The sequence below is a fragment of the Ranitomeya imitator genome, chromosome 1 (genome assembly GCF_032444005.1).
Source record: "Ranitomeya imitator isolate aRanImi1 chromosome 1, aRanImi1.pri, whole genome shotgun sequence".
Lineage (NCBI taxonomy): Eukaryota > Metazoa > Chordata > Amphibia > Anura > Dendrobatidae > Ranitomeya > Ranitomeya imitator.
Genome location: NC_091282.1, coordinates 158,896,062 through 158,912,786, shown reverse-complemented (window position 1 = coordinate 158,912,786; position 16,725 = coordinate 158,896,062).

The window sequence follows — 16,725 nt, the reverse complement described above, 5'->3', positions numbered from 1 at the left end:
AACCCCTCACTATGTCACTGAGGATTTTAGCATTCTCCCGTGATTACTCCGGAGTGTTTCTTGTGGTGGGATGCAGGTCTGGACAGCTGTCGTCATCCTATTAGATAGATAAGAATTAATATATGTGTGCTTATGCCTCATTGGGAATCTGTCACCCCTCGAGTCATATATAACCTATTAATATAGGCATACAGGTAATAGAAATGTTAAGCTTGTCCTACTTGTATGCCTCATATTAATGGTTTTGTTGTGGAGAAATGTTATATTCTGTCTTTATGCTAATGATCAGACCAATAACTCAACATAAAGCACAATTTCATATGCTTTGAAGGTGGAAATGGGTCCCTTTACTTCTTGGCCAATGTGCAGCTGCACAATTCCACCAATAACATGTCTGCCTCTGTCCACCCCTGAATGTAACCATAGGAAAGATGACACTACAGCTACAAAGGTGACCGTCTGATAGCCTAGCTCGACTACCCACCTCTCCTGAAGACCCTTCCAGCTTTTTGAGACTTGGGTGGAGGACATCATCTCTGAAAATAGGGTCCCACAGCTGCACCCTATCAGTTTGAGTAGCACTCTTAGATGAGTAAATAGCCTCAGAGAAGAAGAGGGTGCGCAACCCCTCACTATGTCACTGAGGATTTTAGCATTCTCCCGTGATTACTCCGGAGTGTTTCTTGTGGTGGGATGCAGGTCTGGACAGCTGTCGTCATCCTATTAGATAGATAAGAATTAATATATGTGTGTTTATGCCTCATTGGGAATCTGTCACCCCTCGAGACATATATAACCTATTAATATAGGCATACAGGTAATAGAAATGTTAAGCTTGTCCTACCTGAATGCCTCATATTAATGGTTTTGTTGGGCAGAAATGTTATATTCTGTCTTTATGCTAATGATCAGACCAATAACTCATCAAAAAGCACGATTTCATATGCTTTGAAGGTGGAAATGGGTCCCGTTACTTCTTGGCCAATGTGCAGTTGCACAATTCCACCAATAACATGTCTGCCTCTGTCCACCCCTGAATGTAACCATAGGAAAGATGACACTACAGCTACAAAGGTGACCGTCTGATAGCCTAGCTCGACTACCCACCTCTCCTGAAGACCCTTCCAGCTTTTTGAGACTTGGGTGGAGGACATCATCTCTGAAAATAGGGTCCCACAGCTGCACTCTATCAGTTTGAGTAGCACTCTTAGATGAGTAAATAGCCTCAGAGAAGAAGAGGGTGCGCAACCCCTCACTATGTCACTGAGGATTTTAGCATTCTCCCGTAATTACTCCGGAGTGTTTCTTGTGGTGGGATGCAGTTCTGGACAGCTGTCGTCATCCTATTAGATAGATAAGAATTAATATATGTGTGTTTATGCCCCATTGGGAATCTGTCACCCCTCGAGACATATATAACCTATTAATATGGGCATACAGGTAATAGAAATGTTAAGCTTGTCCTACCTGAATGCCTCATATTAATGGTTTTGTTGGGCAGAAATGTTATATTCTGTCTTTATGCTAATGATCAGACCAATAACTCATCAAAAAGCACAATTTCATATGCTTTGAAGGTGGAAATGGGTCCCCTTACTTCTTGGCCAATGTGCAGTTGCACAATTCCACCAATAACATGTCTGCCTCTGTCCACCCCTGAATGTAACCATAGGAAAGATGACACTACAGCTACAAAGGTGACCGTCTGATAGCCTAGCTCGACTACCCACCTCTCCTGAAGACCCTTCCAGCTTTTTGAGACTTGGGTGGAGGACATCATCTCTGAAAATAGGGTCCCACAGCTGCACCCCATCAGTTTGAGTAGCACTCTTAGATGAGTAAATAGCCTCAGAGAAGAAGAGGGTGCGCAACCCCTCACTATGTCACTGAGGATTTTAGCATTCTCCCGTGATTACTCCGGAGTGTTTCTTGTGGTGGGATGCAGGTCTGGACAGCTGTCGTCATCCTATTAGATAGATAAGAATTAATATATGTGTGTTTATGCCCCATTGGGAATCTGTCACCCCTCGAGACATATATAACCTATTAATATGGGCATACAGGTAATAGAAATGTTAAGCTTGTCCTACCTGAATGCCTCATATTAATGGTTTTGTTGGGCAGAAATGTTATATTCTGTCTTTATGCTAATGATCAGACCAATAACTCATCAAAAAGCACAATTTCATATGCTTTGAAGGTGGAAATGGGTCCCCTTACTTTTTGGCCAATGTGCAGTTGCACAATTCCACCAATAACATGTCTGCCTCTGTCCACCCCTGAATGTAACCATAGGAAAGATGACACTACAGCTACAAAGGTGACCGTCTGATAGCCTAGCTCGACTACCCACCTCTCCTGAAGACCCTTCCAGCTTTTTGAGACTTGGATGGAGGACATCATCTCTGAAAATAGGGTCCCACAGCTGCACCCCATCAGTTTGAGTAGCACTCTTAGATGAGTAAATTGCCTCAGAGAACCCCTCACTATGTCACTGAGGATTTTAGCATTCTCCCGTGATTACTCCGGAGTGTTTCTTGTGGTGGGATGCAGGTCTGGACAGCTGTCGTCATCCTATTAGATAGATAAGAAATAATATATGTGTGCTGATGCCTCATTCGGAATCTGTCACCCCTCGAGTCATATATAACCTATTAATATAGGCATACAGGTAATAGAAATGTTAAGCTTGTCCTACTTGTATGCCTCATATTAATGGTTTTGTTGTGGAGAAATGATATATTCTGTCTTTATGCTAATGATCAGACCAATAACTCAACACAAAGCACAATTTCATATGCTTTGAAGGTGGAAATGGGTCCCTTTACTTCTTGGCCAATGTGCAGCTGCACAATTCCACCAATAACATGTCTGCCTCTGTCCACCCCTGAATGTAACCATAGGAAAGATGACACTACAGCTACAAAGGTGACCGTCTGATAGCCTAGCTCGACTACCCACCTCTCCTGAAGACCCTTCCAGCTTTTTGAGACTTGGGTGGAGGACATCATCTCTGAAAATAGGGTCCCAGAGCTGCACCCTATCAGTTTGAGTAGCACTCTTAGATGAGTAAATAGCCTCAGAGAAGAAGAGGGTGCGCAACCCCTCACTATGTCACTGAGGATTTTAGCATTCTCCCGTGATTACTCCGGAGTGTTTCTTGTGGTGGGATGCAGGTCTGGACAGCTGTCGTCATCCTATTAGATAGATAAGAATTAATATATGTGTGTTTATGCCTCATTGGGAAACTGTCACCCCTCGAGACATATATAACCTATTAATATGGGCATACAGGTAATAGAAATGTTAAGCTTGTCCTACCTGAATGCCTCATATTAATGGTTTTGTTGGGCAGAAATGTTATATTCTGTCTTTATGCTAATGATCAGACCAATAACTCATCAAAAAGCACAATTTCATATGCTTTGAAGGTGGAAATGGGTCCCCTTACTTCTTGGCCAATGTGCAGTTGCACAATTCCACCAATAACATGTCTGCCTCTGTCCACCCCTGAATGTAACCATAGGAAAGATGACAGTACAGCTACAAAGGTGACCGTCTGATAGCCTAGCTCGACTACCCACCTCTCCTGAAGACCCTTCCAGCTTTTTGAGACTTGGGTGGAGGACATCATCTCTGAAAATAGGGTCCCACAGCTGCACCCCATCAGTTTGAGTAGCACTCTTAGATGAGTAAATAGCCTCAGAGAAGAAGAGGGTGCGCAACCCCTCACTATGTCACTGAGGATTTTAGCATTCTCCCGTGATTACTCCGGAGTGTTTCTTGTGGTGGGATGCAGGTCTGGACAGCTGTCGTCATCCTATTAGATAGATAAGAATTAATATATGTGTGTTTATGCCCCATTGGGAATCTGTCACCCCTCGAGACATATATAACCTATTAATATGGGCATACAGGTAATAGAAATGTTAAGCTTGTCCTACCTGAATGCCTCATATTAATGGTTTTGTTGGGCAGAAATGTTATATTCTGTCTTTATGCTAATGATCAGACCAATAACTCATCAAAAAGCACAATTTCATATGCTTTGAAGGTGGAAATGGGTCCCCTTACTTTTTGGCCAATGTGCAGTTGCACAATTCCACCAATAACATGTCTGCCTCTGTCCACCCCTGAATGTAACCATAGGAAAGATGACACTACAGCTACAAAGGTGACCGTCTGATAGCCTAGCTCGACTACCCACCTCTACTGAAGACCCTTCCAGCTTTTTGAGACTTGGGTGGAGGACATCATCTCTGAAAATAGGGTCCCACAGCTGCACCCCATCAGTTTGAGTAGCACTCTTAGATGAGTAAATAGCCTCAGAGAAGAAGAGGGTGCGCAACCCCTCACTATGTCACTGAGGATTTTAGCATTCTCCCGTGATTACTCCGGAGTGTTTCTTGTGGTGGGATGCAGGTCTGGACAGCTGTCGTCATCCTATTAGATAGATAAGAATTAATATATGTGTGCTTATGCCTCATTGGGAATCTGTCACCCCTCGAGACATATATAACCTATTAATATAGGAATACAGGTAATTGAAATGTTAAGCTTGTCCTACTTGTATGCCTCATATTAATGGTTTTGTTGTGGAGAAATGTTATATTCTGTCTTTATGCTAATGATCAGACCAATAACTCAACATAAAGCACAATTTCATATGCTTTGAAGGTGGAAATTGGTCCCTTTACTTCTTGGCCAATGTGCAGCTGCACAATTCCACCAATAACATGTCTGCCTCTGTCCACCCCTGAATGTAACCATAGGAAAGATGACACTACAGCTACAAAGGTGACCGTCTGATAGCCTAGCTCGACTACCCACCTCTCCTGAAGACCCTTCCAGCTTTTTGAGACTTGGGTGGAGGACATCATCTCTGAAAATAGGGTCCCACAGCTGCACCCTATCAGTTTGAGTAGCACTCTGAGATGAGTAAATAGCCTCAGAGAAGAAGAGGGTGCGCAACCCCTCACTATGTCACTGAGGATTTTAGCATTCTCCCGTGATTACTCCGGAGTGTTTCTTGTGGTGGGATGCAGGTCTGGACAGCTGTCGTCATCCTATTAGATAGATAAGAATTAATATATGTGTGTTTATGCCCCATTGGGAATCTGTCACCCCTCGAGACATATATAACCTATTAATATGGGCATACAGGTAATAGAAATGTTAAGCTTGTCCTACCTGAATGCCTCATATTAATGGTTTTGTTGGGCAGAAATGTTATATTCTGTCTTTATGCTAATGATCAGACCAATAACTCATCAAAAAGCACAATTTCATATGCTTTGAAGGTGGAAATGGGTCCCCTTACTTCTTGGCCAATGTGCAGTTGCACAATTCCACCAATAACATGTCTGCCTCTGTCCACCCCTGAATGTAACATAGTAACATAGTAACATAGTAACATAGTTAGTAAGGCCGAAAAAAGACATTTGTCCATCCAGTTCAGCCTATATTCCATCATAATAAATACCCAGATCTACGTCCTTCTACAGAACCTAATAATTGTATGATACAATATTGTTCTGCTCCAGGAAGACATCCAGGCCTCTCTTGAACCCCTCAACTGAGTTCGCCATCACCACCTCCTCAGGCAAGCAATTCCAGATTCTCACTGCCCTAACAGTAAAGAATCCTCTTCTATGTTGGTGGAAAAACCTTCTCTCCTCCAGACGCAAAGAATGCCCCCTTGTGCCCGTCACCTTCCTTGGTATAAACAGATCCTCAGCGAGATATTTGTATTGTCCCCTTATATACTTATACATGGTTATTAGATCGCCCCTCAGTCGTCTTTTTTCTAGACTAAATAATCCTAATTTCGCTAATCTATCTGGGTATTGTAGTTCTCCCATCCCCTTTATTAATTTTGTTGCCCTCCTTTGTACTCTCTCTAGTTCCATTATATCCTTCCTGAGCACCGGTGCCCAAAACTGGACACAGTACTCCATGTGCGGTCTAACTAGGGATTTGTACAGAGGCAGTATAATGCTCTCATCATGTGTATCCAGACCTCTTTTAATGCACCCCATGATCCTGTTTGCCTTGGCAGCTGCTGCCTGGCACTGGCTGCTCCAGGTAAGTTTATCATTAACTAGGATCCCCAAGTCCTTCTCCCTGTCAGATTTACCCAGTGGTTTCCCGTTCAGTGTGTAATGGTGATATTGATTCCCTCTTCCCATGTGTATAACCTTACATTTATCATTGTTAAACCTCATCTGCCACCTTTCAGCCCAAGTTTCCAACTTATCCAGATCCATCTGTAGCAGAATACTATCTTCTCTTGTATTAACTGCTTTACATAGTTTTGTATCATCTGCAAATATCGATATTTTACTGTGTAAACCTTCTACCAGATCATTAATGAATATGTTGAAGAGAACAGGTCCCAATACTGACCCCTGCGGTACCCCACTGGTCACAGCGACCCAGTTAGAGACTATACCATTTATAACCACCCTCTGCTTTCTATCACTAAGCCAGTTACTAACCCATTTACACACATTTTCCCCCAGACCAAGCATTCTCATTTTGTGTACCAACCTCTTGTGCGGCACGGTATCAAACGCTTTGGAAAAATCGAGATATACCACGTCCAATGACTCGCCGTGGTCCAGTCTATAGCTTACCTCTTCATAAAAACTGATTAGATTGGTTTGACAGGAGCGATTTCTCATAAACCCATGCTGATATGGAGTTAAACAGTTATTCTCATTGAGATAATCCAGAATAACATCCCTCAGAAACCCTTCAAATATTTTACCAACAATAGAGGTTAGACTTACTGGCCTATAATTTCCAGGTTCACTTTTAGAGCCCTTTTTGAATATTGGCACCACATTTGCTATGCGCCAATCCTGCGGAACAGACCCTGTCTCTATAGAGTCCATAAAAATAAGAAATAATGGTTTATCTATTACATTACTTAGTTCTCTTAGTACTCGTGGGTGTATGCCATCCGGACCCGGAGATTTATCTATTTTAATCTTATTTAGCCGGTTTCGCACCTCTTCTTGGGTTAGATTGGTGACCCTTAATATAGGGTTTTCATTGTTTCTTGGGATTTCACCTAGCATTTCATTTTCCACCGTGAATACCGTGGAGAAGAAGGTGTTTAATATGTTAGCTTTTTCCTCGTCATCTACAACCATTCTTTCCTCACTATTTTTTAAGGGGCCTACATTTTCAGTTTTTATTCTTTTACTATTGATATAGTTGAAGAACAGTTTGGGATTAGTTTTACTCTCCTTAGCAATGTGCTTCTCTGTTTCCTTTTTGGCAGCTTTAATTAGTTTTTTAGATAAAGTATTTTTCTCCCTATAGTTTTTTAGAGCTTCAATGGTGCCATCCTGCTTTAATAGTGCAAATGCTTTCTTTTTACTGTTAATTGCCTGTCTTACTTCTTTGTTTAGCCACATTGGGTTTTTCCTATTTCTAGTCCTTTTATTCCCACAAGGTATAAACCGCTTACACTGCCTATTTAGGATGTTCTTAAACATTTCCCATTTATTATCTGTATTCTCATTTCTGAGGATATTGTCCCAGTCTACCAGATTAAGGGCATCTCTAAGCTGTTCAAACTTTGCCTTCCTAAAGTTCAATGTTTTTGTGACTCCCTGACAAGTCCCCCTAGTGAAAGACAGGTGAAACTGCACAATATTGTGGTCGCTATTTCCTAAATGCCCAACCACCTGCAGATTTGTTATTCTGTCAGGTCTATTAGATAGTATTAGGTCTAAAAGTGCTGCTCCTCTGGTTGGATTCTGCACCAATTGTGAAAGATAATTTTTCTTGGTTATTAGCAGAAACCTGTTGCCTTTATGGGTTTCACAGGTTTCTGTTTCCCAGTTAATATCCGGGTAGTTAAAGTCCCCCATAACCAGGACCTCATTATGGGTTGCAGCTTCATCTATCTGCTTTAGAAGTAGACTTTCCATGCTTTCTGTTATATTTGGGGGTTTGTAACAGACCCCAATGAGAATTTTGTTACCATTTTTCCCTCCATGAATTTCAACCCATATGGACTCGACATCCTCATTCCCTTCGCTAATATCCTCCCTTAAAGTGGACTTTAGACAAGACTTTACATAGAGACAAACCCCTCCTCCTCTCCGATTTTTACGATCCTTTCTAAACAGACTGTAACCCTGTAAGTTAACTGCCCAGTCATAGCTTTCATCTAACCATGTCTCGGTTATTCCCACTATGTCAAAGTTACCTGTAGATATTTCTGCTTCTAGTTCTTCCATCTTGTTTGTCAGGCTTCTGGCGTTTGCGAGCATGCAGTTTAGAGGATTTTGTTTTGTTCCAATCTCCTCACTGTGGATTGTTTTAGAAATGTTCTTACCTCCCTTCTGAGTATGTTTTCCTGGGTCGTCTTTGTTCGGGTCTAATGTTTTTCTTCCCGTCCCCTCTTCTTCTAGTTTAACGCCCTCCTGATGAGTGTAGCGAGTCTTCTGGCGAATGTGTGTTTCCCAGGTTTGTTGAGGTGTAGTCCGTCTCTGGCGAGGAGTCCATCATACCAGTAATTCACACCGTGGTCCAGGAATCCAAATCCTTGTTGTCTGCACCATCGTCTTAGCCAGTTGTTTGCATCAAGGATCCTGTTCCATCTCCTGGTGCCATGCCCGTCTACTGGAAGGATAGAAGAAAAAACTACCTGTGCATCCAGTTCCTTTACTTTCTTCCCCAACTCTTCAAAGTCCTTGCAGATTGTCGGTAGGTCCTTCCTTGCCGTGTCATTGGTGCCAACATGTATCAGAAGAAATGGGTGGACGTCCTTGGAGCTGAAGAGCTTTGGTATCCTATCGGTCACATCCTTGATCATCGCACCTGGAAGGCAGCTTACTTCTCTTGCAGTTATGTCCGGTCTGCAGATGGCTGCTTCGGTGCCTCTCAGTAGTGAGTCTCCCACCACCACCACTCTTCGTTGCTTCTTGGCTGTACTTTTTGCTGTCACTTGTTGCTGTGTGCCCTTTTCTTTTTTGCTTGCTGGTATTGCTTCATTCTTAGGTGTGCCATCTTCATCCTCTACAAAGATTTGATATCGGTTCTTCAGTTGTGTGGTTGGTGATTTCTCCATGGTCTTCTTGCTTCTTTTGGTCACATGCTTCCACTCATCTGCTTTTGGAGGTTCTCTGACACTTTTTGCACCTTCTGTGACCAGTAGAGATGCTTCTGTTCTGTCTAGAAAGTCTTCATTCTCTTTGATGAGTTTCAAAGTTGCTATTCTTTCTTCCAGACCCCGCACCTTTTCTTCTAAAAGGGCCACTAGTCTACACTTCTGACAGGTGAAATTGGATTCTTCTTCTGGTCGATCTGTGAACATGTAGCACATGCTGCAGCTCACCATGTAGGTTGTCACATCTGCCATGTTGCTCCTAGATCCTGCTGACTTGCTGTGTGTTTTCCTTCTTGTGTAATCTACTCAGCCAAGCTCTCTTGCAATAATGTCCTACAGGCAAAAATTTGGTTTGGTGATGCTTTCGAAGCAGCTGGTCCCGGCTGTACCCAACGATCTTCTAGCTTAGGGAGACTTCGCTTCTCCCAGAAGGCACCTGGAATATGCAAATTAGCCTCCTGAAGCTTGAATCCCTGGTTTGGTGATGCTTTCGAAGCAGCTGGTCCCGGCTGTACCCAACGATCTTCTAGCTTAGGGAGACTTCGCTTCTCCCAGAAGGCACCTGGAATATGCAAATTAGCCTCCTGAAGCTTGAATCCCTGGTTTGGTGATGCTTTCGAAGCAGCTGGTCCCGGCTGTACCCAACGATCTTCTAGCTTAGGGAGACTTCGCTTCTCCCAGAAGGCACCTGGAATATGCAAATTAGCCTCCTGAAGCTTGAATCCCTGGTTTGGTGATGCTTTCGAAGCAGCTGGTCCCGGCTGTACCCAACGATCTTCTAGCTTAGGGAGACTTCGCTTCTCCCAGAAGGCACCTGGAATATGCAAATTAGCCTCCTGAAGCTTGAATCCCTGGTAACCATAGGAAAGATGACACTACAGCTACAAAGGTGACCGTCTGATAGCCTAGCTCGACTACCCACCTCTCCTGAAGACCCTTCCAGCTTTTTGAGACTTGGGTGGAGGACATCATCTCTGAAAATAGGGTCCCACAGCTGCACCCCATCAGTTTGAGTAGCACTCTTAGATGAGTAAATAGCCTCAGAGAAGAAGAGGGTGCGCAACCCCTCACTATGTCACTGAGGATTTTAGCATTCTCCCGTGATTACTCCGGAGTGTTTCTTGTGGTGGGATGCAGGTCTGGACAGCTGTCGTCATCCTTTTAGATAGATAAGAATTAATATATGTGTGTTTATGCCCCATTGGGAATCTGTCACCCCTCGAGACATATATAACCTATTAATATGGGCATACAGGTAATAGAAATGTTAAGCTTGTCCTACCTGAATGCCTCATATTAATGGTTTTGTTGGGCAGAAATGTTATATTCTGTCTTTATGCTAATGATCAGACCAATAACTCATCAAAAAGCACAATTTCATATGCTTTGAAGGTGGAAATGGGTCCCCTTACTTTTTGGCCAATGTGCAGTTGCACAATTCCACCAATAACATGTCTGCCTCTGTCCACCCCTGAATGTAACCATAGGAAAGATGACACTACAGCTACAAAGGTGACCGTCTGATAGCCTAGCTCGACTACCCACCTCTCCTGAAGACCCTTCCAGCTTTTTGAGACTTGGGTGGAGGACATCATCTCTGAAAATAGGGTCCCACAGCTGCACCCCATCAGTTTGAGTAGCACTCTTAGATGAGTAAATAGCCTCAGAGAAGAAGAGGGTGCGCAACCCCTCACTATGTCACTGAGAATTTTAGCATTCTCCCGTGATTACTCCGGAGTGTTTCTTGTGGTGGGATGCAGGTCTGGACAGCTGTCGTCATCCTATTAGATAGATAAGAATTAATATATGTGTGCTTATGCCTCATTGGGAATCTGTCACCCCTCGAGTCATATATAACCTATTAATATAGGCATACAGGTAATAGAAATGTTAAGCTTGTCCTACTTGTATGCCTCATATTAATGGTTTTGTTGTGGAGAAATGTTATATTCTGTCTTTATGCTAATGATCAGACCAATAACTCAACATAAAGCACAATTTCATATGCTTTGAAGGTGGAAATGGGTCCCTTTACTTCTTGGCCAATGTGCAGCTGCACAATTCCACCAATAACATGTCTGCCTCTGTCCACCCCTGAATGTAACCATAGGAAAGATGACACTACAGCTACAAAGGTGACCGTCTGATAGCCTAGCGCGACTACCCACCTCTCCTGAAGACCCTTCCAGCTTTTTGAGACTTGGGTGGAGGACATCATCTCTGAAAATAGGGTCCCACAGCTGCACCCTATCAGTTTGAGTAGCACTCTTAGATGAGTAAATAGCCTCAGAGAAGAAGAGGGTGCGCAACCCCTCACTATGTCACTGAGGATTTTAGCATTCTCCCGTGATTACTCCGGAGTGTTTCTTGTGGTGGGATGCAGGTCTGGACAGCTGTCGTCATCCAATTAGATAGATAAGAATTAATATATGTGTGTTTATGCCTCATTGGGAATCTGTCACCCATCGAGACATATATAACCGATTAATACAGGCATACAGGTAATAGAAATGTTAAGCTTGTCCTACCTGAATGCCTCATATTAATGGTTTTGTTGGGCAGAAATGTTATATTCTGTCTTTATGCTAATGATCAGACCAATAACTCATCAAAAAGCACGATTTCATATGCTTTGAAGGTGGAAATGGGTCCCCTTACTTCTTGGCCATTGTGCAGTTGCACAATTCCACCAATAACATGTCTGCCTCTGTCCACCCCTGAATGTAACCATAGGAAAGATGACACTACAGCTACAAAGGTGACCGTCTGATAGCCTAGCTCGACTACCCACCTCTCCTGAAGACCCTTCCAGCTTTTTGAGACTTGGGTGGAGGACATCATCTCTGAAAATAGGGTCCCACAGCTGCACCCTATCAGTTTGAGTAGCACTCTTAGATGAGTAAATAGCCTCAGAGAAGAAGAGGGTGCGCAACCCCTCACTATGTCACTGAGGATTTTAGCATTCTCCCGTAATTACTCCGGAGTGTTTCTTGTGGTGGGATGCAGTTCTGGACAGCTGTCGTCATCCTATTAGATAGATAAGAATTAATATATGTGTGTTTATGCCCCATTGGGAATCTGTCACCCCTCGAGACATATATAACCTATTAATATGAGCATACAGGTAATAGAAATGTTAAGCTTGTCCTACCTGAATGCCTCATATTAATGGTTTTGTTGGGCAGAAATGTTATATTCTGTCTTTATGCTAATGATCAGACCAATAACTCATCAAAAAGCACAATTTCATATGCTTTGAAGGTGGAAATGGGTCCCCTTACTTCTTGGCCATTGTGCAGTTGCACAATTCCACCAATAACATGTCTGCCTCTGTCCACCCCTGAATGTAACCATAGGAAAGATGACACTACAGCTACAAAGGTGACCGTCTGATAGCCTAGCTCGACTACCCACCTCTACTGAAGACCCTTCCAGCTTTTTGAGACTTGGGTGGAGGACATCATCTCTGAAAATAGGGTCCCACAGCTGCACCCCATCAGTTTGAGTAGCACTCTTAGATGAGTAAATAGCCTCAGAGAAGAAGAGGGTGCGCAACCCCTCACTATGTCACTGAGGATTTTAGCATTCTCCCGTGATTACTCCGGAGTGTTTCTTGTGGTGGGATGCAGGTCTGGACAGCTGTCGTCATCCTATTAGATAGATAAGAATTAATATATGTGTGCTTATGCCTCATTGGGAATCTGTCACCCCTCGAGACATATATAACCTATTAATATAGGAATACAGGTAATAGAAATGTTAAGCTTGTCCTACTTGTATGCCTCATATTAATGGTTTTGTTGTGGAGAAATGTTATATTCTGTCTTTATGCTAATGATCAGACCAATAACTCAACATAAAGCACAATTTCATATGCTTTGAAGGTGGAAATTGGTCCCTTTACTTCTTGGCCAATGTGCAGCTGCACAATTCCACCAATAACATGTCTGCCTCTGTCCACCCCTGAATGTAACCATAGGAAAGATGACACTACAGCTACAAAGGTGACCGTCTGATAGCCTAGCTCGACTACCCACCTCTCCTGAAGACCCTTCCAGCTTTTTGAGACTTGGGTGGAGGACATCATCTCTGAAAATAGGGTCCCACAGCTGCACCCTATCAGTTTGAGTAGCACTCTTAGATGAGTAAATAGCCTCAGAGAAGAAGAGGGTGCGCAACCCCTCACTATGTCACTGAGGATTTTAGCATTCTCCCGTGATTACTCCGGAGTGTTTCTTGTGGTGGGATGCAGGTCTGGACAGCTGTCGTCATCCTATTAGATAGATAAGAATTAATATATGTGTGTTTATGCCTCATTGGGAATCTGTCACCCCTCGAGACATATATAACCTATTAATATAGGCATACAGGTAATAGAAATGTTAAGCTTGTCCTACCTGAATGCCTCATATTAATGGTTTTGTTGGGCAGAAATGTTATATTCTGTCTTTCTGCTAATGATCAGACCAATAACTCATCAAAAAGCACAATTTCATATGCTTTGAAGGTGGAAATGGGTCCCCTTACTTCTTGGCCATTGTGCAGTTGCACAATTCCACCAATAACATGTCTGCCTCTGTCCACCCCTGAATGTAACCATAGGAAAGATGACACTACAGCTACAAAGGTGACCGTCTGATAGCCTAGCTCGACTACCCACCTCTCCTGAAGACCCTTCCAGCTTTTTGAGACTTGGGTGGAGGACATCATCTCTGAAAATAGGGTCCCACAGCTGCACCCTATCAGTTTGAGTAGCACTCTTAGATGAGTAAATAGCCTCAGAGAAGAAGAGGGTGCGCAACCCCTCACTATGTCACTGAGGATTTTAGCATTCTCCCGTAATTACTCCGGAGTGTTTCTTGTGGTGGGATGCAGTTCTGGACAGCTGTCGTCATCCTATTAGATAGATAAGAATTAATATATGTGTGTTTATGCCCCATTGGGAATCTGTCACCCCTCGAGACATATATAACCTATTAATATGAGCATACAGGTAATAGAAATGTTAAGCTTGTCCTACCTGAATGCCTCATATTAATGGTTTTGTTGGGCAGAAATGTTATATTCTGTCTTTATGCTAATGATCAGACCAATAACTCATCAAAAAGCACAATTTCATATGCTTTGAAGGTGGAAATGGGTCCCCTTACTTCTTGGCCATTGTGCAGTTGCACAATTCCACCAATAACATGTCTGCCTCTGTCCACCCCTGAATGTAACCATAGGAAAGATGACACTACAGCTACAAAGGTGACCGTCTGATAGCCTAGCTCGACTACCCACCTCTACTGAAGACCCTTCCAGCTTTTTGAGACTTGGGTGGAGGACATCATCTCTGAAAATAGGGTCCCACAGCTGCACCCCATCAGTTTGAGTAGCACTCTTAGATGAGTAAATAGCCTCAGAGAAGAAGAGGGTGCGCAACCCCTCACTATGTCACTGAGGATTTTAGCATTCTCCCGTGATTGCTCCGGAGTGTTTCTTGTGGTGGGATGCAGGTCTGGACAGCTGTCGTCATCCTATTAGATAGATAAGAATTAATATATGTGTGCTTATGCCTCATTGGGAATCTGTCACCCCTCGAGACATATATAACCTATTAATATAGGAATACAGGTAATAGAAATGTTAAGCTTGTCCTACTTGTATGCCTCATATTAATGGTTTTGTTGTGGAGAAATGTTATATTCTGTCTTTATGCTAATGATCAGACCAATAACTCAACATAAAGCACAATTTCATATGCTTTGAAGGTGGAAATTGGTCCCTTTACTTCTTGGCCAATGTGCAGCTGCACAATTCCACCAATAACATGTCTGCCTCTGTCCACCCCTGAATGTAACCATAGGAAAGATGACACTACAGCTACAAAGGTGACCGTCTGATAGCCTAGCTCGACTACCCACCTCTCCTGAAGACCCTTCCAGCTTTTTGAGACTTGGGTGGAGGACATCATCTCTGAAAATAGGGTCCCACAGCTGCACCCTATCAGTTTGAGTAGCACTCTGAGATGAGTAAATAGCCTCAGAGAAGAAGAGGGTGCGCAACCCCTCACTATGTCACTGAGGATTTTAGCATTCTCCCGTGATTACTCCGGAGTGTTTCTTGTGGTGGGATGCAGGTCTGGACAGCTGTCGTCATCCTATTAGATAGATAAGAATTAATATATGTGTGTTTATGCCCCATTGGGAATCTGTCACCCCTCGAGACATATATAACCTATTAATATGGGCATACAGGTAATAGAAATGTTAAGCTTGTCCTACCTGAATGCCTCATATTAATGGTTTTGTTGGGCAGAAATGTTATATTCTGTCTTTATGCTAATGATCAGACCAATAACTCATCAAAAAGCACAATTTCATATGCTTTGAAGGTGGAAATGGGTCCCCTTACTTCTTGGCCAATGTGCAGTTGCACAATTCCACCAATAACATGTCTGCCTCTGTCCACCCCTGAATGTAACCATAGGAAAGATGACACTACAGCTACAAAGGTGACCGTCTGATAGCCTAGCTCGACTACCCACCTCTCCTGAAGACCCTTCCAGCTTTTTGAGACTTGGGTGGAGGACATCATCTCTGAAAATAGGGTCCCACAGCTGCACCCCATCAGTTTGAGTAGCACTCTTAGATGAGTAAATAGCCTCAGAGAAGAAGAGGGTGCGCAACCCCTCACTATGTCACTGAGGATTTTAGCATTCTCCCGTGATTACTCCGGAGTGTTTCTTGTGGTGGGATGCAGGTCTGGACAGCTGTTGTCATCCTATTAGATAGATAAGAATTAATATATGTGTGTTTATGCCCCATTGGGAATCTGTCACCCCTCGAGACATATATAACCTATTAATATGGGCATACAGGTAATAGAAATGTTAAGCTTGTCCTACCTGAATGCCTCATATTAATGGTTTTGTTGGGCAGAAATGTTATATTCTGTCTTTATGCTAATGATCAGACCAATAACTCATCAAAAAGCACAATTTCATATGCTTTGAAGGTGGAAATGGGTCCCCTTACTTTTTGGCCAATGTGCAGTTGCACAATTCCACCAATAACATGTCTGCCTCTGTCCACCCCTGAATGTAACCATAGGAAAGATGACACTACAGCTACAAAGGTGACCGTCTGATAGCCTAGCTCGACTACCCACCTCTCCTGAAGACCCTTCCAGCTTTTTGAGACTTGGGTGGAGGACATCATCTCTGAAAATAGGGTCCCACAGCTGCACCCCATCAGTTTGAGTAGCACTCTTAGATGAGTAAATAGCCTCAGAGAAGAAGAGGGTGCGCAACCCCTCACTATGTCACTGAGGATTTTAGCATTCTCCCGTGATTACTCCGGAGTGTTTCTTGTGGTGGGATGCAGGTCTGGACAGCTGTCGTCATCCTATTAGATAGATAAGAATTAATATATGTGTGCTGATGCCTCATTGGGAATCTGTCACACCTCGAGTCATATATAACCTATTAATATAGGCATACAGGTAATAGAAATGTTAAGCTTGTCCTACTTGTATGCCTCATATTAATGGTTTTGTTGTGGAGAAATGTTATATTCTGTCTTTATGCTAATGATCAGACCAATAACTCATCATAA